Below are 25,580 nucleotides of genomic sequence, written 5' to 3'. Positions count from 1 at the left end.
TGGATTATGTATTGGTTACATATGCATGAGAGCCTCTCACTTATGATGAGGCTATGCGTAGGGGTGATTGCCACTATTGGGAGAGGGCTATGCAGTCTGAGCTTGACTCATTGCATAAGAATCAGACTTGGGATTTGGTTTCCTTGCTTCAGGGTAAGAAGGCTTTGCCATGCAAGTGGATGCACAAGCTAAAAAGTACCCTTGGACACCCCAAGCCGGCATACAAGACTCGATTGGTTGCTAAGGGTTTTAAGAAGGAGGATGGTGTTGACTTCGATGAAGTCATTTCTCCTGTGGTCAAGATGACCACCCTATGCTTAGTCTTGGCCTTGGTTGCACAGCTTGACCTGGACTTGTACTAGATGGATGTTAAGACGGCTTTTCTACATGGGGACTTGCATGATGAGATTTACATGGAGCAGCCTAAGGGCTTTGCAGACCCTGGCAGGGAACACCTAGTGTGCAAGCTAAAGAAGAGTCTTTATGGCTTAAAACAGGCACCTAGGGAATGCTACCATAAGTTTGATGCATTCAAGTAGTCACAGGGCTACAACCGCAGTGCTATGGATCTGTGCTTGTACACGAAGAAAGCCCGTGACTGTTCTTTACTGATTTTGGTACTCTATGTGGATGACATGCTTTTAGTAGGAATAGCTCATGACGAGCTAGATTCTCTTAAGGCTCAGCTCAAGAAGAGCTTTGAGATGAAAGATCTGGGACATGTCTCTCACATACTTGGTATGAACATTACGTGAGATCGATCTCAGGGACTACTCTATCTGTCACAACAGGAGTACATTCATAAAGTCCTTGAGCACTTCCGCATGTAGGATGTTAAGCCTATTGGTTGTCCATTACCTTCTTCTGTGAAGGTTTCATAGGCAATTGCTCACAGATAGATGAGCACAGGGCCGAGATGGCCAAGATTCCCTATGCATCAGCCATGGGTAGTCCTATGTATGCCATGATAGCCACCCGTCCAGATATAGCTTTTGCAGTTGGGGTTGTGGCACATTATATGGCTACACATGGCAAGAAACATTGGGATGCCGTGAAGGGCATCATGAGGTACTTGAAGGGCACAACATATATGTGTCTTTGTTATGGCAGTCATGATACAGGAGTCGTGGGGTACACTGACTCTGATTATGCAGGACATGCATATAGTAGGAAGTCCACTTCTGGCTATGTGTTCACTTATGCTGGAGGGGATATCTCTTAGATGTCCAGGGCACAGAAATGTATGGCTCTTTCTACTACCGAGGTCGAGTATATTGCAGCCACAGAGGCTTACAAGGAGGCTATCTGGTTAGGCTATTTGATTGCAGACCTTGGTATGATAGATGCTATGCCTACACTGCATTCCGATTCTATGAGTGCCATTCAGTTGGCCAAGAATCCAGTCTTCCATGTGAAGATGAAACATATTGAGGTGAGGTATCACTTCATTCGCGAGGTCATTGAGGACAGGTCTGCTGACCTTGTCAAGATTCCGACTGAGCAGAATCCTGTAGTCTTGCTCAGAAAAGCCTCACTATCAAGCGCTTTGCCTTCCTCAGGAGATTGATGGGCATTGGATGAGATGATGTCTTTTTCCTCATCCTATTGTACATGTGTACATGTTGTATTGTCTTTTCTTTTTTCTCTCTCACTAGGGCGGATTTGCCTTTAAGTGGGAGGTTGTTGGGGGTAAAGGCACCTTCGCCTAGTCGCCCGTATATTACTACACTGACAGTACCTGCCACTGCACACTGCAGGTGGCGGGTGCCCATCACATTCACTTATTCTTTATTCTTTTAGTGACAGTTTGAATAAAGGAAGTTCTAGCCACACATTGTGGTTATTGGAGTTTCCACTTTTGAGTCTCTCTCTCTCTCTTGGCTCTTGCTCTCCATTCGCCATATGCATATATTTACTTGTCGTAGTTGCACACTTATTCACTTACTTTTTTAGTTACTTTTGCTGCATATACACTCATTTAGGTTAATTTTTAGTTTTTGCATAGTACCAAAAGTATCTCAACAAGAAACAATTGGTATGCAAGTTTTGGTTTCTTTTCTTGTACTTACATGTTGGGTTTTGTATTTCAGTTAGAGACTAATGTTGCACATATTTACAAGTCCTACCTAATCTGGTTTTTTCCTTCCTACCTTAGTGGGCTTGCCTCCGTGTCCTTGATCACCATGGAAACAGAGATAGTGTCTTCTCTTAATAGATCGGGTCTCAACATCCTTCCACTTATCATGGCAATTGTTTCTCTTTCCTTTCAATTGAGGTGCTTTTAGTCACCTCCATACTTTCATACGTCTTTACTCTTACTTCATCATCAACACCCTTGGTGGTAGCTATGTACATGCTCTCTATTGTGTGATTTGCGAGCCAACCATCTTTATTCCCCTTGGTGATTTTTCAAAAAAGAAAGAGATGTAATTTTTATTGTGTAAAATTAATCATTCCAGAAATTGATAAGTGTTCCTTTTTGTTAAGCTTTCTCCAAAACTCCTCTTGTATTTATCTCATTGTGTATGGGCTTATGCATTTGCATTATTGAAAAAGAAATATGGTTACGGATCTTTCTTAATGAGGAATTGTTGTTTATGGGTATCCAAGCCTTTCCTTGTGTTTGTCTAGTTTGTTGCCCCACAATTTCTTTCTTCTTTATCTCTCCAAATGTTGCATTGCTTTGTTAATTTTAGATCTTCTTAGTGTTTCTTTTAGATATTCTTAGTGCTTCTTTTCTATTAGCTCTAAGCTTTCTATAGGTCCATTGGTGTAATTCTTCTAAATTGTTAGCTTTCTCTACTCCTCCACCATGTCTTGTATGGTTGAAATAGTTGGTACGAGTTTGATAATGGGTTTTCTCCATACCTTGAGTTGATCATACCGATAGACTACCATATTCCTTAGCAAACCAAGGGGTGTGATTATATATAATATGCTGTCAAAGAATAAGAAAGGATGCCAAATTAGTGTCGCACTTTCAATTAAGTGATTATACTTTATCAAACATTAAGAAAACAACATACCATGTAGTGGGTAATGTGTTAATCTGTCCATGCACTAACCATTGACATTTTGAACTTGTCCAATGATGTTTCAAAGCCCTAATAGTCATGTGAGTTCCATGTCCACATGTCACAAAGCTTAAAGATTATACCTAAAGATTTCCAAACATTGGGCTTGTGTGATCGTGCTTCACCACTATGAATGTGGTCCACAACCATATTATGGATGCACTTCCACCTGTTGAATTGAATTCTTTGAGTGGATTGTATTACTTAACAAGGATTATTTGAGGGTGGTACAAATACAAATCTTCATGCTTTCACACCTCCAATGGAAAGTTTCTTTGGCATGTCTCTACCATCCTTGGACCTTTTCTCATCCTTTTCAATCTTTACATTTCAACCATGCAAACCAACGTATGATAATACATTCTCCAATGCTGCAATTGCCTTGACCTGCACAGATCTAGTTCGCATTGTCTATGCAAAGCATATACAAGAAAAGTAATTTCTCAATAAATTTGCATAGACCATGAATTGTGCAGATATGGACTTGAGACAGGGAATATCTAAAATTGCTCTAAAATTTGGACTTTGAGGTGCCTATTAGGTGCATTTTTCCAATTCCTTTTGTCAAGTTCTTTTATGGCACACATGCAATATATGCATGGGCTCTTCGAATTGGCCTCCTTTGAGACATTGTACATGCACTTTAGGGTCTTTAGATCACCTGCTAGGTGCCACTCTACTCTGAATCTTTCAAACCCTTCCACATCCAAGATTCTCCCATTCCTTTGCTCACTAATAATTTGGGGTATATTACTCTTATGGAAAATCTAATGTAAGGTTTCAAAATTATCGTACATATCTTGGAATACACTCATATTATAAGCATGTCACACACCCACACTATTAACACAAGTAAACTTTCAATATTAATATATTGCTCACCTTAAAGGACCCTAGAGAGAATATATTATCCTCTGACTAGACACTAAACAATTTTGGATCATGCTTTGAAATTGTTGGATCAAGTGCCCTATTCATCAAGGTGATGATGACTTGTTCTAGCTTTGTATCCTTCACAATTTGGCACTCATCAAGCTTGAGTACAAATTTCAAGACACCATCACATTCATCTAGAGTCACTTCAAATAATTGAATAGAGTATGTCTGTAAGGTCTTCAAGCTATAAAATATATCATTATATTTGTTATAAACCATTGCCTCCCCCATTGCTCTACAATATGTATCTTTGATATGAAATGAGCTCCTATGAGCTGTAGAGCTTGATCATTCACTTGTTTTCGCATTCTTTTGAGTGATGTCAGGTTTTACAATATTGATCCATGTACCTTAAAGTCCTTCATCTTCGATTGAAGAGATTGGTAAATAGTTGTGTATCCCTTGCTAGATATACCTACCTCATCCAACAAAGCCTGCATGTTTATTTTATATAATAACATCTACCGAAGGTATATCAAAGCTAAATGCATGCTTTTACAATGAAGATGTACTTGTAGATTATAACATCATATCAACTTAAGACCTTAGTATCATCATTAAAATCTAGTTTTGAAGTAGCATGCACTTGCTCACTCACTCACTCACTAATGCTCAATGTATATTCTATACTAAATTAAAATAAACTGTACTATATTAACTTAATATAAAGTGTACAGTAAACTAAGAAATTTGTTGAGCTTAACTTGGAATAGTGGCACAAAGAGTAGATTTTCAACTTTGATTAGTGATCGTAGGGATCTAAGTCAAATAGCTCTTTCATCTACCTAGGCTACTAAATGCGAGACCTTACCTAGATGAAGGAGCCATGGTGTGTAATCTATGTTTTAGTTCTTGTTGTCTTGGAAAAGTCCTTGGGCTATGATATTAGACAACTAAGATGAAGGAGCCATGGTGTGTGTAATCTAAGTTTTAGTTGTGTTTGGAAAAGTCCTTCTGTTATGACATTAGAAAGCTACTGTAAATTTTTAATTGATATATGTAGATACTAGGAGATTGGGACTTTAGACTAGAAGGCTATGAATGACTTTAAGAATATGGGATCTTTGCTAGGCTAGGGTTGCTAGCCTTAAGCCACAAACTTGAGGAGTTCTTTGTGTGTGTGTGTGTGTGTGTGTGTAGAGAGAGAGAGAGAGAGAGAGAGAGAGAGAGAGAGAGAGAGAGAGAGAGAGAGAGAGAGAGAGAGAGAGAGAGAGAGAGAGAGAGAGAGAGAGAGAGAGAGAGAGAGAGCTTTCTTGTATGCTCATTAAAAAATCTATATAATTAGGTAAGAGATGCCAAACATGGTAACATACTAGTGAATGTACTCTAGCAAGTAGTATGCAGGCATGGAGGCGTGTAGTGGTGGTGGGGCACTAGAGGGAGGTAGTTGTAGTCCTAAAGAGGATGGGACCAAGGGTGTTAAGGGAAATGATAAGGCCAAGGATGAGTAGGCTATCCTCTTGCGGAGGGTGCCATGTAGCATCTACCACCTGAATGAGGAGGGCCCCATGCTATGAGCCACAATATCAGAATGGGGCAATGGCATGATGAATCGGTTCATGACTACACATGTGAACATGAGCCATTGCCATTTGAAACATGCCTTCAACCCTAGTGCAAAACACCAGGTGAACACAAGCACAAAGGGTCGAAAGAATCTAGGCGTGGAGCACCTGGTGGTGTGTTATTGTAGCAATGTTATATTATGCAAGCTATCTTGGAAACAAAGATGCATAAGAGAGAAGGGACAAAATTAGGGTAATCATGCTCCTTATTGATTTCATCAAGCATAGTTTGTCAATATGCTATAATGCCACATCATGCAAGCTGCCTTGAGAACAACTTGATCAACTAAAAGTACCTAATCAAATGGCATTATTTTTCAATTACTCAAGTTGGTGGCTATCCAATCATACTTAACTTATGTTGTATGTTAAAGCAACATTTACAACTTGAAATAGATTCATCCCCTTTCACCACTTTGAGATCCAATGCTTTTGTCATTATGGATAAGAGCGAAGGGACGAAAATAGGGTAGTCATGCTCTTCTCATTAACTTCATCAAGCATGGCTTATCAATACATTGCTATGAGAACAACTTGGTCAACTAAAAGTATCTACTAAAATGGATTTCTTTTTCAAGTACTCAATTTGGTGGCTTCTCAATCATACTCAACTTATGCAATACTTTAGAGTAGGATTTACAACTTGGAATAGATTCATCCCTTTTTACCACTTTGAGCTTTAATGGTTTTTGCCACACATGACTCTTACTAAACTTTATGCCAGTCTAATGAGTGAAGTGAGCATGGTGCGGTAGTGTTTTTTTTGTCACCAACACAATGTTCATGGAAATTGAGGTTTAGTATCAAGTGAATAGTAAATTTGAAAATAAAATTTTGAAATTTTTAAAGAGAAGGATTTCTTAATTTTAAAATGTAGGGTAGTTTACTCAAAACTCCATTCCACCCAAGGGTAACAAGGGGCCCACTGTCCCCCCTCATATACAGTGGCACCATGGCATTAGTGTTAGGATTGGGTCGTTGTGTCATTGCTTGTAGGGTTATTTCAAATCTCAAATGCTCAGGCTGACCTTGCAATCATGCCAAAGAGGGGAGTATGTAGCAAGGCTATGTTAATGTTGAAAAGGATATGAGAAGGTTGGATCTCTTGCACAACATTCATTGATGATGAAAACCAAATGAAAACAATTGGTTGTGTCTCAAAGCAACGTTTTCACCCCTACTAATCAAATCGCTTAGCCCTATTAACCTTGCATTAATTTGACATTTTTAAGGGGTGTAACAAGGGGAGGTGAGAGTTTACATAATCGCACTACCCCAAGATCCACATGATGCAATTGAGGATTAGTGGCGGGAGCAATGATCCACCCTTGCCACTAATCCTGGTGCAAGACTCATAGGACAAGAAAATAGGAGGGTTAATCATTCCTCACAATATACAACCTTTTTGCAATACTTTAAGGAATCTGAGAAAAACCTACAAAATCCAAGAAAAAACCTCTAAATCATCAACTTTGGAGGGTTTTCTCTAGAAAAATGTTTTCCATGGACACTTTATTAGCACCTTTTGTAGCATTACCCTTTAGGACATATGCTTAAGCAATGGTGCATGACAAGGTGGTGCAACACTCAAAAAAACTACTCACTATTAACTTTAGTTAAGCGGTCCACTTACCCTTAAACTTTATGGATATTTTACTTTTAAAAAAGAAAAAGTGGTTAATTTTAGAAAATTGAAGAAAAAAGGGTGCTCTCTCTCTCTCTCTATGCATTACACACACACACACACACACACATGCATGCATGTATGTATGTATGTATGTATGTATGTATGTATGTATGTATGTATGTATGTATGTATGTATGTATGTATGTATGCATATGTGTATGTGTATGTATATTTATATGTATATGTATATGTATATGTATGTATGTATGTATAAAGGGCAATACCCTTGCGCATGATAGTGCACCCTTGTTTGAAACAAGGTGATGTAATCATAAGGGCATGTCTACATAAAGAAGAATCTATGGTATGGATTAAGCAGGAAAATAGTGCATTGACATTTACATATACCCCATTTTAAGGATAATAAGTATGGTAATGTTCTCAAGTTTTGGGATTATTGAACTGATGTATATTGTAGGAAGGTCAATACTTGAAACAAGGGCTCATTCATTGTTTGGGAAGACACTTATTAAGCATCCAATTCAATGATGGTGGGTATAGATACTTGTCTTATTAAAGGTCTCATTTCTCTCATAGCAACCTAACCATAATAATCATGATCATCTTTAAGCTGACCCCAATTTGATAAAATGTTAATAATCCAACAATTTGTGCAAATGTTCAATAACCAATAAAGTAATGTATTGAAATTTAATTGTAACAATTTTAAGGATAATAAACATGTTAAGATATGAACAACAATCTCAAAGTTTGGGATGTATTGAACCAATGTATATTGTAGGAAGGTTAGTACTTGAAATAATGGCTTAGTAGTTACTTGGAAAGACACAAAGTAGCAATCCAATTTGATGGTGATGGATATAGAAACTCATATTGCACAAAGGGTTTCATTACTCTTATGGCTAGCTAACTATAATGATCATGACCATCTAGGAGCTGACACCAACTTCCTTGTCCAACACAGTGTGGTTCCTAGGCATGTACACATTTCTTCTTATTGTTGTTGATTCTTCCAAGCATCACTCTAGAGTTGTAGCCACTTCTTTGCAACCTTGTCAATTAGTGGCATACAAGTACAAACTATCACAATAAGTGTAAAACTCGATTTGGTATACACTGAAACACGCCCCACAAGGCTAAATCACAACTTTCGCTAGGATTTCAAATCCAATCCCTTGGAGCCAATTCCCATCATAGTACACCACTTGTGAAATGCTCTATGGACTATTTTATCCATATCACAAAATGAATACAAATCTTTGCTAGGGAACATCACTACTTTATACCATAAGATTAGTCTACAACATGTCACCTACCACTCAATGCACTCCATGATCTTTTGGCCCTACATTGTGAGGATTCAAGGGCCCTAACCACTTGAGCTATATGATTTCTCTATATGCACTTGCACACATGTACACACACATAGAAAATCACCATGCATTTGTTGTTTTTTATCGGAAAACACCCACTGAGGGGAATGAAGGAACAAGGCAAAGGGAAAATAAAAGTTTAGTAGAGAGAGAGAGAGAGAGAGAGAGAGAGAGAGAGAGAGAGAGAGAGAGAGAGAGAGAGAGAGAGAGAGAGAGAGAGAGAGAGAGAGAGAGAGAGAGAGAGAGAGAGAGAGAGAGAGAGAGAGAGAGAGAGAGAGAGAGAGAGAGAGAGAGCTCTTGGAGTTCTTGGTTGGAGGCAATTCTAGAAGAAAAATATTACATGTTAGTTTACCTAGCTCTAACATTGATCTACACCATCATAGGATATTCTAAAAATGTTTATGCTTGCTCTAAGTATGAAGTTTCATGCTAGTTACAAATCATTTCAAACCTTCTAGGATCCATAGCATGAGAATCTCTACAAGCTCATTTGATTTACTATTTTTGCAATTTGCAAATTGACATTATACCAATTCTCAAATATGCAAGAGTATTATGAGCTCAAATTGTTTTGTCACAACACATAGAAGAGAAGTGGCACCTAGAACAAACAAGAAAATGGTAGTGACTTGCTTTTCCATACAAAGTTTTTAAGAATAAGTCAATAGTTGAAAATGAGTATTGTGTAAAAAGTGACACATGATGGTTTCTCAAATACAAAAGAGATTCTATTTAAAGTGTAAAATGATGTTAGGTACATGATCACTTGTAAGCCTTTGATTATAAAAATGATTACCTATTGATAGCCTTTTTAATAAGTACATGTGAAATTGAAATCTAAATTCAAAGTTTCATAAAGAAACCTTATCTATAATATGATATAGAATTAGCTAACCAAGAAATATCTTGTTGGTTATATCTAAAATACTTTGAAAGACTTCATTACCTAAAAAATTAGAAACATTTTACAAAACTAGGAATCTCCAAATAATCGAAGATTTTGAGGACTCCACATAATGATGATTAGGTAGTCAAAGGAAAATCAACTTGGCATTTATTGGATGACAACCAATGGCAAGTATATATTAAGTGGAAATTATATGTCATTGGTTCTCATCCATGGTGTACCAAAATTCCAACCGTATCAAAACATCTTCATCTACTTATGGTATTCACTCCATATAGGTCTCAACCCCCTTGTATTGCCATTTTGTGGGGGTTTGAGATGGGCGATTTCAATGCCCTTTTCACATATTGGTCCACTTGATCAATAACACTATAAAGGCTCATTGTTGGTGAGAGTTAATATGATTGAGGGTGTCCATGAAGAATTAAAACTAATGTCAATATTTATGGATAAGCTAATTTTAGCTTCACCAAAATAAGTACATATGCGTATAAACTTATCATGAACAAAATGTTCTCTAAACTTCAAATACTTGTTGTACATACGATATTTAAACCCTTAACTTTGCTGACATTGTCTAGAACTTTGTATTCATATTAGATATCTTAATTACATTAGCACATTATATGTGGTATCGTTAGGGTTAATTTTTGCATATATCTTATACTTTTTTAGATACATGATGTTGTGTGTGTGCACACCTTCCAAGAATGTGTAAAAGAAAGGTGATGACCAAACTATATTATTATATAATAGTCTCAAAGGACACATAAATTATAAAAATTGCTTGATAACAATTGTACAAATACAAAAGAGTGTAACCTTGGATGCCAAAGTGCTTCCATGAATTTTAGCTACATGAATCAATTCCCATGGACATTCACAAGGTTTTGGCTTTAGAGTTCTCAAAGCCAATACTTGTAGAGGTTAGATTCACCAAATAATCCCAACTTTTTGGAACCTTTTTGGAATTCTCAAAACCAAATCTTGCAAAAGTTACAATCTACCTTAATTGTAGCTTTTGGAAACCTCAAAACCAAGAGTTGTAGGACTTAGGATTCAACTAACCGTTATGTTAGTGGTATGAGGATATTATGTATTGTGAGCTAGATGTAGAGTTCAATACATGCATCAAGATTAGTTGTGATATGCTGGCAATTCGTAAATATGTGTAAATGCTTCTATGTTGTAGTGGTATTAGCACTCTAGACTTTTAATTGAGATATATAGGAGACGAATAGTTGTAGGATTTGAATCTAGTGACATATATGCAGCATATCAATGTCATATATATCAAATCAACATTATAGTTCGTAATGCACAAAAGTTTTGCTCATTACTCATCAACCTAACATAATGGTTGCAATATAGTTTTTAATGTAGGCAGATAAGGGTTGCACAAACATAGATTTTAAGATTTGGAAATAAGGGTTGCAACGATAACCTAAGGTTTGCTATTTGTGACACTTGAATTGGCGATCAATAGCTGGTCATCCAATGTTCTACCATTCAAATAAGAACGACACGATGAAGTTGGCGAACTTATAAATAAAAAAGATTGTTCCTAACAAAAACAGATAGGGCTTGCATCTTCATATCCATGCGTAGATCTATCCTCTTTGTCTTTGACTTGCTGGTTAGGATGTGGATGCACCCTGAGATCTATCCTTGTGAGACACAGATGCAGGGAATGGAGCCATGGTATGGTGTGAATGATAAATGTGGCACCCACAGGCTAAATCAATCTTCTATATTGCGCTCATACAATAGTGGTTGACGATGACATTTAGTGCCTCATATGGCCGTAAAGCTTGAATTTTTTCTTCTCCTATAACAACATAGATTTAGAAAGTTGCTATGGAGATAATGGGATACGAAAGGTCTTGTGAAAGGCCCATATAATGGCACATATATTTATTTTTATAATTAGATATTAGGCACTCCACACCTAGTCTCCTCCCAATGCTTTGCGTTGGGCTAGTGTTACGCACTAGTTTACATTTGGTGCTTCACAACAAACTTTGCAACACCACTATTACTATTGGTTAATATAATTTTTGAAAAAAGAAAAAAGGTAAAATTATTAGTTGGAAGAAAAGGAGGCCCGAAAAGAATTCACATAGTAGAAATCTTATAATTATATAAAAACATGAGAGAAAAAAAAGGAAAATACTAATATTAAATGAGCTAAATTTATAAAAATATCATTTGAACTAAAATAAAACTAAAAATCATAAATTAAAAAATAAATTTAAAATTTATTTTAATTAAATAAGTAGAGAGAGAATAAGTTGAAAAATCATGATACATAAAACATAAGAAAAATTACACACACACACACACACACTTATAATTAAAAATTAGAAGCTAATAAGCAAAACACATTAGAGAGAAACAAAGAGAACAATTAACATGAGAGAGAGAGAGAGAGAGAGAGAGAGAGAGAGAGAGAGAGAGAGAGAGAGAGAGAGAGAGAGAGAGAGAGAGAGAGAGAGAGAGAATAACAACAAAATATGAATGATAAATAATAACTTATAAAAATAACAATAACAAAATCTTTGATTATCTTTTATATGAAATACTTTTTTAAAAATTACATAAATAACAAAAATAAATACTAACGTTTACTAAACTTGTAAAATAAGTATTAGGATAGATACAATATGAATCGATAGGGAATATATACATGGACAAAATATATATATTTACGTGTGTGTGTGCTTAGTGTGTATGAAAAAGAAAGGGGGAGGATTCATATCTGTGGATTGTGTGTGTGTGTGTGTGCGTAGTTTGAGATGGTGGAGTGGGGAGGGGAAGTCGAGGGGTGGGAAAGGGAAAATGGTGGGACTCGAGAAAAGGGGGAGGTGGTCGAATGGTGGGGAGGTTGCACGGAGGTGGAGCCTGGAGCAGCGTTCACGAAAAACGTTTTTCGTAGCAAATACAAAAACATCTAACTCAAATTTTTGCAAGGATTTCTGAATCAAATTACATGTATTTGCCATTTTTATAATTAAAAAATTTCAAAAGTTCAAGGTTTTAGACATTCTTCTTTCAAATTTGAAGGTTTTTTTTTAAATTTTGCAATTCACATTACATTGAAACCTCGGTTTTTCGTGGTAGACCGTAGGAAGATGGTGAGGAAGTCGAAGGAAGAGTCGGAGAGAGAGTATGAAAGATAGCATGCTCTATTACGTTTTGCTTGCGCAAGCATGACACTTGTCCGAGCTGTTCGAACTGCGGTTGACCTTCAATTTTCAAAATGGAGCGTCAAATCAAAAAGCTGTAGCCTGTTGGGTCACACAAAAGCAAAAGCTGGAAAGAAATATCTGGACAGTGGATTCTGGATGCGGCAGCGTGGGGGGGCCAATCTGATCATGACGCGACAGAAATAATAGTGAACTGTGAGGGAGTCGAGACTCGAGAGAGGCGCGCGTGCGCACATCAGTGCATTGATGATTGTTCGAACAATATTTGGCATCGCCTTTCTCAGCGTCAGCGAGAGTCTTTTTTTTAGAGTCGTCATGCACCGTTTGATCATCAACCCTTTTTCACTTCAAATATCTTTTAAACGTTGTGCGGACTGCCCCACTAACCTCTAGCTGCACCACTCGGATCAGGGTAGACGAGAGCCCCACTACTACGCCTACTATCCCCTGATTGCGCCACTAGTATGAGCAGAGGGGGATTACGTAAACCCCGCGCTTACCCTACAGGCAAAAGAGAGTGCTAACAGCATGCTAGCAAGGTACGTCCCAATGGCTATCTCTCATTGAGGATGGCTATAGGCTAGATCGCTTTTATCCCACCTAGGGTACATGGCGGATGTGTGGCAATGATTTTAGATGGCAACAATGCCTCAAAGAAGTCACTAAGGTGGCCAAGGACTACGAGAGGGAGGGTGATGCTGTTGCCTATGCCAGGAGTTGCCTACTTAAAGCTTTAGCTGATATATCTGACTATTCAACCTGATTGATGAAGTGAAATATACAGGGTTCAAAATGAAGGCTAGGAAAGCACTTGGTCCCAGTGGCCTTCTTGCTGAGCTCTTTCAAAAATCTTGGGACTTCATCGGGGTGGATTTGGATGTATGCTAAGGGAAATTAACCAAGGCCTCGTTACGCCAATTGCTGAACTTCTCCTATAAAGTCCTCTCAAAAGCCCTTGCACTTAGGAACAAAAGGCCTCTTGGGGAGCGTTGTCCATCAACGATATTATGGCTTTGTGCATGCAAGGAAGATTCATGATGTAGTTTTGAATATTCTCTTTTCAATTGATATTGCCTTGTCCCAAGCTTATGATCACACTATCCCGACGACACGATCCCACCACACCCCTTGCATCAAATTGATTGAAGGTTGAAGGAAGGTGTGATTAAAGGTCTTCCCCTCTCCATTTTTTGCCATGGAAACCTTGCATTGTATTTATCTAAATTTTGTTAGATTGTGAATAAAATTTCAAAGACATCATGAAATTTTCTATCGAAAGCTTAAATTTTAGGTGTGTGATTTGCCCACTTAGGTCCAATAAAAGTCTATGCTTATGATGGGCTTTGCCTCAACTTAGCCTTTTGGCCTACCAACACCCAAAAATTTCTCCTTACATTGGAAACCAAAGGAGATGCTAAATCTTTTTATCCTACCAAAAAGGCATGACATAGGTAACACATGCCCCCAAAGTATGCAACACTTTTTCACCAAAATCTCTCTTGACTTTATATTTTAACCATTGAATGATTGCTCTTACATGGCCTTGATCATTTTGATAGGATGGCTACAATGACTTTTATTACATCGTGTCAATTTAATGCTATGACTTTTATTACATCCTCTCAATTTAATGCTCTTACTTGTAGATGCCTTATTATTTATGTCTTTGTACTCACCTCCCTTGTTTTTCTTAGAGAAGGCTTGAAATCTGAAAGATGCCTCAAGGATGTATCTAAGATTTGAATTCATGCACCCATGTACATAGCTACATGCACAAACCACTTGGGGTATAATCTTGTTGGCCTTCACCTCCTTTTTCATTCAAAGTTTTTTATTAAATTTCCTTCTTTCACTTATGTGTTCACACTATTTGTTGCTTTCACTTTATCAAGATGTCTCATAAGGGTACATATTCTTACAATGTTTATATTGTTAATGATGTTCTCACAGCTTAAAGTGTGAGTTCAAGTTATCTCTAGTTCATGGAATTTAGTAAGATAGTTACAATGTTTTTAAGTACATGGTGTCAATCATTTAATTCCTCTTACTTGTAAATGTCTTATTATTTATGTGTTCACATGCCTTTTTATTCGAAGCTTTTAAGTAAAATTCCTTCTTTTGTTTATATATTTACACTGTTGGTTAATTTCGTATGTTAAACGGATCATAATTCATTTTAGCAATAATGTATACCACATTTATATTATCGAAGGTGAAATAATTGCATCGTAGGTCTACCACAAACTAGTATAGCTGGCAAGCTTAATAAGAACAACTTTAGGTTGATATTATTTTTCCTAAACAAGTAAGCATCTTCACAACCCACTTGACAACGTTGTCAAAATGATCTATTGTGCGACAACCAAGATCCATGTAACGCCCTTAAAGACTTTTTGTTCTTAAAATTTGAGACAAGCATTAATACTATCCTTCTAATCACATTCCACAAGGGGAGAAAACATGTCTCAATTTGACTTTCATGCTTGGAGCCACATATTTCCAAATAATGACATATGGAACCCCACCTATGTAATCCATTTCTGAGTTTTATGTGTGGTATCCCAAACACTTTTGCATTCCCAAAAAGAGTGCAATAGAGACTCTTCCTAAAAGTGACAAAGAGGACACATATGGGGGACCAAAGCCCATTTCTATAACCTATCACGTGTTGGGAGCCTCTTCATAACCACTTTTCACAAAAAGAAATTAGCATTTGCAAAGAATGTAACTGTCCATGATTTCTTAATTGCCTTAAGCATAGCATATACTGACCAATGCATACCAGATTTCTTTCAATACTCTTGAGTAGCAACCATCCACTTGTCATTTTTTCCTTCCACCTTAAGCTTAACTTTAGGAAGTAGAACTTCTGTATATTTGAACCATTTCAAGTATATTTGTACCATTTCAATCTAAAGTTATGTGCATGTCTAGGAGAGGAAGACCACCTTCCATCAAGAGCAGTTAAGGCCATACCTCTCTGAGAGTTGTGGGTCATATAGTACCTTACCAAGGGCGTTGGCAATTTCCTTGACATTGGCATCAAATATGGAGTGTAGGACTAGGAAGGAAAACTGGATTGGGTGATTCAAGAGGAGGAATTGTGTGGGGAAAAGCTAATGGACCCCCCTTTGGGCTAACAATAAGTGACGTGATGCACAATACCTTACTAAGGGAGCTGACAATCTCCTTAACATTGGCATCAAAGATGGAGTGCAGACTAGGAAGGAAACCCAAATTGGGCACTTTGAAAGGAGGACTTATGAGGGGAGAACCTAGTGGACCACAAAACCATGTGAACTACGTTTCCTTTGAAGCCAATGGAGCAAAAGGCACCTAGTCACATTTGGCATTTGAGGAACCACCACTTGGAAGAGTCTAGTCCAATAAACTTGAAGTGGGCTAGTGAATACTGGGCTTGAAAGGAAGGGGCGAACAACCACCTCAAGAACTTGTCTTCAAATGGCAACCTCCCCATGAAGTACAAGAACAAGCCATAAGTGGCAAAATCAAAATAGCAAGTAGATAGAGCTTGATAGCAAGAGCCACAATGGCTTTATAGACCTTTCTCTGAGAAGCCAACAAGGAGCCTTTTATGCCTCATTCAGTTTGTGCATGTTAAGTTGGGATGTGATGGGAGAGATTTAAGTGGGAGACTATGGTTGAGTATGTGATGAGTTGAGTGGGAAGCCTGCATTGCTTGCCACATGTGTGTGACACATGTAGGGGAAGAGGACATAGGAGGACTATCTAGGGGCCTTGTCTCAAAAGACACAAAGGTCTGATGGGACACGCATGAAAGTTGAGACATAAGGCACTCATCATAGTTTTATCCACATAGCTTTCTTAACTCTTTATTATTTTGCAATGTCTATGTGGTTCTTAGGGTGGGTCTTAAAGTGAGTTCAAGATATTTATAGTACATGGAAAATGTGGCATAACTATCATGTTCTTGAGTGAAGTAAGGAGTGGGGATCTAGCTAAGTTCCTTGCAAGGGGGTGATAACATGTAAAGAAGAAGAAGAAGAAGAAGAAGAAGAATAAGAATAAGAAAGGTTACATTGAATTGCACAATTTCGATAGCTTAAAGGTACATGTCTTACTGTAGCTCTTATTTCCTTGATTCTAAATTGATCCTAAATGAACGTTGTATTATACTCAAGAAGATCCAAAATCACGATCACAATGGTCCATTCCAAATCCTATCAAATTAGAGCTCTCTTAGTCTTGTACACATATTATATACATGTACATATATTGTGTGTGTGTGTGTGTGTGTGTGTGTGTGTGTGTGTGTGTGTGAGTCATATATTTTCCCCTTTCTTTCTTTGAACCATGGTCATCTTCATGCATTTTTTCTTGCTCTATATTTCTAGCACATGCATTGCAAAGTGTGTCACTTTGAACATCTTCATGTCAAGTTACTTAAAAGCACATGGATTTGCATCAAATATTACCAAACTAGTGATGCCACTTCAAACTTGAAAGGCATCAAAGTATTTTAATTGTACATTGCAAACAGTTACCTTAAAGCCACTTTTGGCCCATTCTTGAATGTTAAGTTACTTAGAGGCACATGGATGGCATTGAATCTTACCAAACCATATATAGAACTTCAAACTTGAAAGGCATGAAAGTCCTTTAGCAAACATTTAAATTATTTCTTCCAAAAGTAGTATCAATGTACTCCTATGGACTCTTAGCAAACATTAGCTTGAACCATGTGCTTGTAATGCTCATATCAAGGAAGGCAACCTCAGAGCCTCTCCCATGATGGTATTTTGAGTTCTCTCTTAGAGCTGTTTTCAATTTGGGCATATATGGATTCAATTTTCATGAAGTTACTTTTCTTTTTGTAGTTTAGTTGTGGATATTTGGTAAACCTAAAATGCTTATATGTTTGAGGTCACAATCAGACCACATAATTACATTTTTGTTTTGAACAATACATTGATTTGACATGTCCAATTTAAAAAAAAACCCAATATCATTTAAATTATGAGAGTGAATAAAAGAGATCAATTTTTTGATCCAAAATGTTTTTGTTCTCTATCTTATCATCCTTATATTAATTATTGTTGGGGTAAAAGGCCCTTGGGCCTGCCCGTGTACAATGACCACCCATATTCTTTATTCATATATATATAAAAGTGCAATAAGGCTGTCATAACATTGTTGACAGCACCTACATTGTGTGTGCTCTTCTCTCCCGCGTCTCCTGCATCCCTTTCAATTGGTATTAGAGTAGATCCTTCGCGAGTGCTTCCCGGCCTTCCCCGGCATCTACACGAGGTATGAGAGCTTGCTTCTCACTCACTTCTCAGCCATTCTTTGACATGAACAACATGTTTTCATGAAGAGGCAGCCATAGCTTCCATAATTGAAGCTTGTTCTCTTTACCTCTTGCTTGGACTTGTCCTAGGCTTGTGCAGGCCTATTGTAGGACTTCATTGGGATCTTGCTTATCCCCTATCTACCTTGATTTGGCCCCTCAAGTACAGTAGCATGCTCACGTTTTATTTGCGCTTATTTGTAAAAATGGCTCAAAAATCACTCTTTTTGTCATATCTCGGGCGTTCGGAACCCGATTCAGGCAAGGTAAGAGTCTAAGTTGGGATTTTGGCAAGCTTCAGACGTGATGGTGATGTCGGATTTGCCAAATTTTGATAACAAAATATTCTGCAATAGATTTCAGGTCTGAAACAGCGTGTATTTGTATGCCTATGGCTTATGTGATGCTTCTACTGATGTCTATTGATACCGGATCACTTGTGGATGTTATGCCTCTTATGTGAGATGCATTTGGAGCTGATTTAGCTCAGCCATTGAATGTTTTGAACAGTCCCAAATCTGTCCAATATAGGGGAGCCACCTATTACTTCAATTTTATGCTTACAGGTCTTGGCATTTGATGCCCGATTATGCCCGGTTGGTGCTTATACATATGGGAGTGTATGCCTATGGTTTACCTATGGATTTGAGCTTGGATTGAGCATTGATTTGCTGAGTTTATAGAGGTTATATGCTGTTGGAAACTTCAAGGTTGAAGCTATTTATGCTACAGTTGGGTTATGCCTATTGGTCATGGGGTGCTCCCGGCTACTCGGTATAATGCGACATGTCTTGTTTATGCTCCGGAATGCTTTTGAGCTGAGATTAGAGCTCGATTTGAGTTTGACTGTCACTTCTTTGCAGTTAGCATTTCATCTATGACATGGCTTATGCCTAGGCTACCCAGTACGGATTATGATGTCTTGGTGAATGCTTTATGCTTTGGCTATGGATGGCAGTTGTTTGAGCTCGTCTCGACAGTCATTTGAGTATTCCCTTGAGCAGTTGGACATTGACTTGGCTTTTTCCGTTACGACCTTGGATTCTATATAGGATTTGATGCTCTGATTATGGATCTTGGCTATTACTTGGATGCACTTACATGTATTGAGCAGTGAACTGCTCCCTTGTTTTAGCAATTGCCTATTGAGTTGTGATTGCTCATTTTCATTTGATATGTGGGATACTTACTGATCAGTGGACTTGGATAGTGCTTGGGATTTATAGTTATGGCCGTCCTACTTCTCTGTTGTATGACATCTATGCTATTTGGGCTGCTATTGCCCGTGTATGTCAAGGAGCAATTGATCTTTATGGCCACCCGTGTATGCACATGGTTTGCTGCTATGTATTTTACGGAGCCTCTTACTTGGATGCTTTTACATAGATATTTGGGCTTTTATTGGAGCTTGATTCTTGCAGGTTTATTTGCCACCTGCCGTTCTTGGCTGGACATGTATGTCAGTACATGGTATGAGACACTGCAAAGTTATGCATACTCCTATGTTTCGGGGATGCTTATACATTTATGGCTCCGAGGCATGCTTATGCTTTTATGGCTACGAGCTACAGTGGTTGGATATGTCATGCTTTTGTCTGCTAGGCTTGTCCATGTGGGAGCTTTTGCATCCGTGGTTGATGCCTTTATGTTCTCCCCTTCTGGTTTGGATGAGTCCCCTTTGCAGTATGCTATGACGACTTCCAGCTTTTCTAGTCATGCAGACAGTCCTCTTGATGAGCCTGTTCTCTGTGATGAGAGTTCCCCTGATTCTTTGAGCTCCTTGGATGTATTGGACAGTCCTACTCATGCTATTACAGAGCAGTTGTCCTCTTCTACAAGTTTTATAGGTTCTGTTTGCTTTCAATGTGGAAAGACAAGGCATGTGAAGTGTAAATGCTTCAAGTGGATTAGAGAGCAGAAAAGATTGCGCTGCACTAGACATGAGAGCAGAGTCAGTGATACAGTAGGTGATATCACTGTTGATAGTGGTATGGTGCATGTAGTTACCCATGATGATGCAGCTGAGCCTAGACTCCTGGCATCGTGTTACCCTGATACAGCCTATACCTTTGATTTGCTTTTAGACAGTATGTCATCTTGTCATGTTACTCCACATAGAGCTTGGTTCTCTTCTTACAAGGAGGTTGACAAATGTATTTCTTTGGGCCTTGAGCAGGATTATCATGTTATTGGTAGAGGGGATATACACTTGGCTTTGCCAAATGAGTCTTCTCTTATCACTTGGTGGAGCGTCGTATTTTGTGACCTTCATGGATCATGCTACCCATTGTGTTTGGGCTTACCCTTTGGTACGGATTGCGAATGCTGTTACTATGCTTGATATGTCATGTTGCAATATATGCCTTCCCAGTCACTTGGTGGAGTGTCGTATTTTGTGACCTTCATGGATCATGCTACCCACTGTGTTTGGGCTTACCCTTTGGTACGGATTGCGGATGATGTTACTATGCTTGACAGGTTTATGGATTTTGTTGGTAGCAGGCCTAGATGCTTGCAGATGGATTATGAGAGTCATGCTATCTCTCCCAGCTTACGGATCTCTTGTCATCAATATGGCATTGATTTCTTATGCCCACGGTATTATGGGATTGCTCATGGCATACGCCCGACTTTACAGGTAAAGGTTGCTTCTATGCTTACTACAGCTAGGTTGTCTTATGGCTTTTGGACCGAGGCCCTTTTGATGGCAGTCTACTTGGTTAATCGGACGTCGTGTTTCTCTTTGGATATTATTACTCCGCATGAGGCATGGAGTGGCATGAGACCCTCCTATGATCACTTGAGGATGTTTGGCTGCCAAGCATATGTTAGTATGCCACATGAGCCTATGTTACATAGATGCATACTCCTTGGTTATGGAGATGGTGACTTTATGGCTTACAAGTTTTGGGATTTAGATGCCCAACAAGTCCTACGCAACCATCATGCTATCTTTTATGACACGCAGACACCTCTCAGGCCTCTTGATGCGCGTTTAGTGCGGTTTATGGCTGATTCTATAGTCGTATGTCAGTCTTCCGCTTTGCTGAGGTTGCATATTGTCTTGAGACCCCGTTTGACTTGTCCGAGATGCTGCCCTCTTTTGATGATTGACCTTGGAGAGTCTGTATACTCTCCACTATCTTTTATGTGCCGCACTGATGCTATGTGCCACTTTGATGCTTTACAACCGTGCACTTATGAGTTGTGTTGCTTGCTTCATGGGAAGTAGTCATGGATTGCTCTATTGTCTAGAGCTATGGGATCGCTTATCTCTTAGATGTCATGGACTCAGGGATGCTTGACTCTTCTTGTGAGGAGGTTCCCGCCGCTTATTGCACAGCTCGCTTTTTGATTGGGCGTTGGGTGAGATGTCATGATTCCTCACCCTGTCTCTTTTGTTTTGTTTTGTTTTTTCACTCCCTGGCCCATTGGCCTTTTAGTGGGAGGTTGTTGGGGTAAAAGGCCCTTGGGCCTGCCTCTGTACAGTGACCACCCATATTCTTTATTCATATATATATGAAAGTGCAATAAGGATGTCATAACATTGTTGACAACACCTACATTGTGTGTGCTCTTCTCTCCCACGTCTCCTGCATCCCTTTCAATTATAGAGTGATTGGCATCTGTTGTGATTAAGTTTGCGCTACTATTGTATGAGAGGTGGTAGTTTTATATCTTTTAATATGCTTTTGTTATTCTAGAAGTATCATCCAAATGGGTTGATCTCACTTTTAAAAATTGTATTTTAGAATTATGAATTCTTTTCAATTACTTGAAAAGTCAAATAAAGAGATGAATCATTCTTGGGACTTCCATTTGAAGTTTGGGTAATTTATGCTTCACTACTGCACACGGTGGATATTTTGATGCTAAAACACTCCAAAGTATCTAGGTCTTAACATAGGTAGTGACACAAGTGTGATATTTTGTATTATTTGGAAAACTAATTGCTAATATCAATGCACCTTTTGATTTGTATTCTACACATACTTATGTGATAGTTTTGAATTCTATGGAAACTAATTGCTCATATCAATGCACCTATTGATGTCACAGGAGATGAAATTTTACACACAAGACTTCCACTATTGCACACATGTGCGAATGGAAAAACTTGTAGAGAATGTGGAAGCACAAAAGGAAAGAAAAGTCCAAGGTGCTCCCCTCCTCACCCTTTCTTTTCCTTTATTTTCACAAGCAAATATGCACACCCACACACACTCTCTGAAAGGTGTCTAGGTCTTTCTCTATTTCTATTTGTGAGCCCTCTCTTTCTCTTTTTTGTGTGTATGAGAGAGAGAGAGAGAGAGAGAGAGAGAGAGAGAGAGAGAGAGAGAGAGAGAGAGAGAGAGAGAGAGAGAGAGAGAGAGAGAGAGAGAGAGAGAGAGAGAGAGAGAGAGAGAGAGAGAGAGAGAGAGAGAGAGAGAGAGAGAGAGAGAGAGAGAGAGAGAGAGAGAGAGAGAGAGAGGGGGGGGGAGGGGGAGGGGGAGGGGGAGAGAGAGAGAGAGAGAGAGAGAGAGAGAGAGAGAGAGAGAGAGGGGGGGGGAGGGGGAGGGGGAAGGGGAGAGAGAGAGAGAGAGAGAGAGAGAGAGAGAGAGAGAGAGAGAGAGAGAGAGAGAGAGAGAGAGAGGGGGAGGGGGAGGGGGGGAGAGAGAGAGAGAGAGAGAGAGAGAGAGAGAGAGAGAGAGAGAGAGAGAGAGAGAGAGGGGGGGGGGAGGGGGAGGGAGAGAGAGAGAGAGAGAGAGAGAGAGAGAGAGAGAGAGAGAGAGAGAGAGAGAGAGAGAGAGAGAGAGAGAGAGAGAGCATTGGAAAGTCATCTTTGTTTTGTTAACCAACATCTACACTTTTCAAAATGAGTTGTTGCTACATTGATACAGAGATTGATGTGATCTTAACAAACATGTAACTGATTATTAGGGGAGATTAACTCGCCTAGCCACTTAATTGATGACATCATTTTTCTTGCACATTTGGTCAAAGCATTTGATCCAATAAAGACAAAGCTAGCCCACTTGTCAACAAGGTCATAGATCTAGTAGTTGTTTTTTGAGAGACCATGCAATTTCTTCTACATCACCACCACATTCTCCATGACCTTGAGTCCATCTTTCTCTCTCCATTAGTGGTGGTTTACTTGTGATGGATATTAGCACAATGATGAATGAGGAAGGTCCTATCATAATAGTTAGTGTTTGTTATACATTATGATTACCTTTGATTTTTAGGGCCATTTGGTCTCTTTTCAATATTTCTAAGTTGAAACCAACAAAGTTAAGGAAAAGCAATAGAGTGATGCTCTTAGCCACATCATGCTCCTTTGTTTCCTTCTTTATATGTCACAAAACCATGGTTAATCATTAATTCTTTTTGGGAGGAGAGTGGAGATATTTTGTCTTTTAGTATAAATATCATCTTCTTCCATAATGTTACTTTGTACATGATTAAATCATTCCATCATAAATGAAATCATTCCATCTTCTTCCATCATGTTACTTTGTACATGATTAAATCATTCCATCATAAATGAAATCATTCCATCTTCTTCCATCATGTTACTTTGTACATGATTAAATCATTCCATCATAAATGAAAAGAATATTAATGGGGAAAGCTTGACAAGGAAAGATAACCCTTGGAGATGAATGTGGTATATTGTTTATCACATCTCAATTTTTGGTATCTATGATGAAAGAAAACCTTTCCAAAAGGCTTTGCCATGTACTAAGACCTTGTGGATTATTTGAGAATGTGTTTGAGAGAAAGTAGAGCTTAGTAGGCTATAGGAAATGCAAACATGATATTTATGTAATAGTTAGTCTTCTTGTTTCAAATCCCCAATATGGTGGTTGATCCCTGATCAATTGATGTTGAAAAATCTAGTCTGTAAATGGATAGAAAATCTTGAACCAAAATGGTGCCAAACTTAGTTTTCTTTTTATTTCAAAGCCCCAAGATGGTGGTTGTTCCATGATCAATTGATGCTCAACAATGAACCTCTTTAAATTTACATAAACTCAGTTTTCAAGAAGTATAAATGATTTCTTTAAGAAGAGTACTAGGTCAACATCCTTGTGTTGATATAGCCACACATGGAATTGTCAAGTCGATAGAAAATAGGAATAACTAAGGATATTTATGAGTTTACCTTTGTAAAGAGCAACTTTAAGGTAGGTTATAAGAAAGCAAAAGAATTATTATTAAAAAATTTTAAACACTCACTTTATGCCGAGTATAAACAATTTGTCAAGGTATTCTGCAAAATGCAAAGCAATGACAAGTAAGGATTTTGCAAGCTACAACAAAATTAGCCAAAATGTAGAAGAGAAAAAGGTGATGAAATCAAGAGGGCAAGTGAAGGCAAGAGTGTAGGTAAGGTTCAAGATATGAGATGGGAAATTATCTAAAGACATATAAAAGCGAAGAAAGTTAACATAATAACATACTACTATGAACTTCAATATCACTAGAATACTTATGGTACTAACTCTAGAAATGGCACTGCCTTAAATGCACCTTTGCCTATTTTGAGCATAATGTGTATTTCAAACAACAAATATTACCTTGGGATAAGTTTTTCAATGAATCTAATAAGAGAAATCAAACATCCTTTTTAAAAGCTAATGCTAAAACTTTCATAATATAGATTATAGCCCATTAAAATCTCTCATAGCTTTTCATAGAGCTCTATATACATTTTTTATCTTTATGAAATATATCAATGCTTTTGAAAGACTATTTGAGTTGTATTCAAAACACCTATCTTTGTGGGATGTATTGTGGTTTTAAGAGGATCCTACTAGCTTGTACCACTTTTGAAAAATAGGATAAACACCAAAGCAAGGTTAAGTCCATCTCTAGTTTAGGGTTAGATCAACACTAGTAAGGGATTAGAACAATCACTGAGAAGGGCAATATAATAAATATAAGTTTAAATATAGATATGAACATTGACTCCATTGCCTACCAATGCAAATAAGTATACTATAAGTATGAATATAGATATGAACATTGACTCCATTGCCATTGGACCAATGCAAATAAGTATGGTATTCTTATTCTTTTTGGATCTTATGAGTATTTTTGCTTTTGATAAAATTTTGTATCATTGAACTATGCCATTTTGCTATCGTTTTTAATGTAGTTCTCCTTTTGTTAATGGATAAAAGGTGTTAGTTTTATAATAATGAAGACCTGAATGCAAAAAATAAAAGAGTTTCTTTTAGGACACCTAACAAAATAACAATAAATTTTTGATAGCACATCGAAGACTCTTGCAATATAAAGGGGTTTTTGGTGATTGATACAAATGAAAATTTCTTACTTTCACTCTCTATCTCTTCCTATTTCACTCATTCTCCCATGAATGCAAGTAAGTGAACATGGTGAATGCTCATTGATACCTCTCCTTCTTTGTATGTTTGTCAATTAGTGACATCTCAATTGATAGGGGTGGGTGTGTTATTTCAAAAGTTCAATGACATTCCATCTACAAAATGGTGGTTCCTTTTAGGGTTCAAGTAATGTCTTAATAAAATT

This window comes from Lygodium microphyllum, chromosome 17, assembly GCF_053477565.2.
Source record: "Lygodium microphyllum isolate KBCC chromosome 17, Lygodium_microphyllum_v1.1.10, whole genome shotgun sequence".
NCBI classification, from domain to species: domain Eukaryota; kingdom Viridiplantae; phylum Streptophyta; class Polypodiopsida; order Schizaeales; family Lygodiaceae; genus Lygodium; species Lygodium microphyllum.
This window is presented reverse-complemented; position numbering follows the sequence as displayed.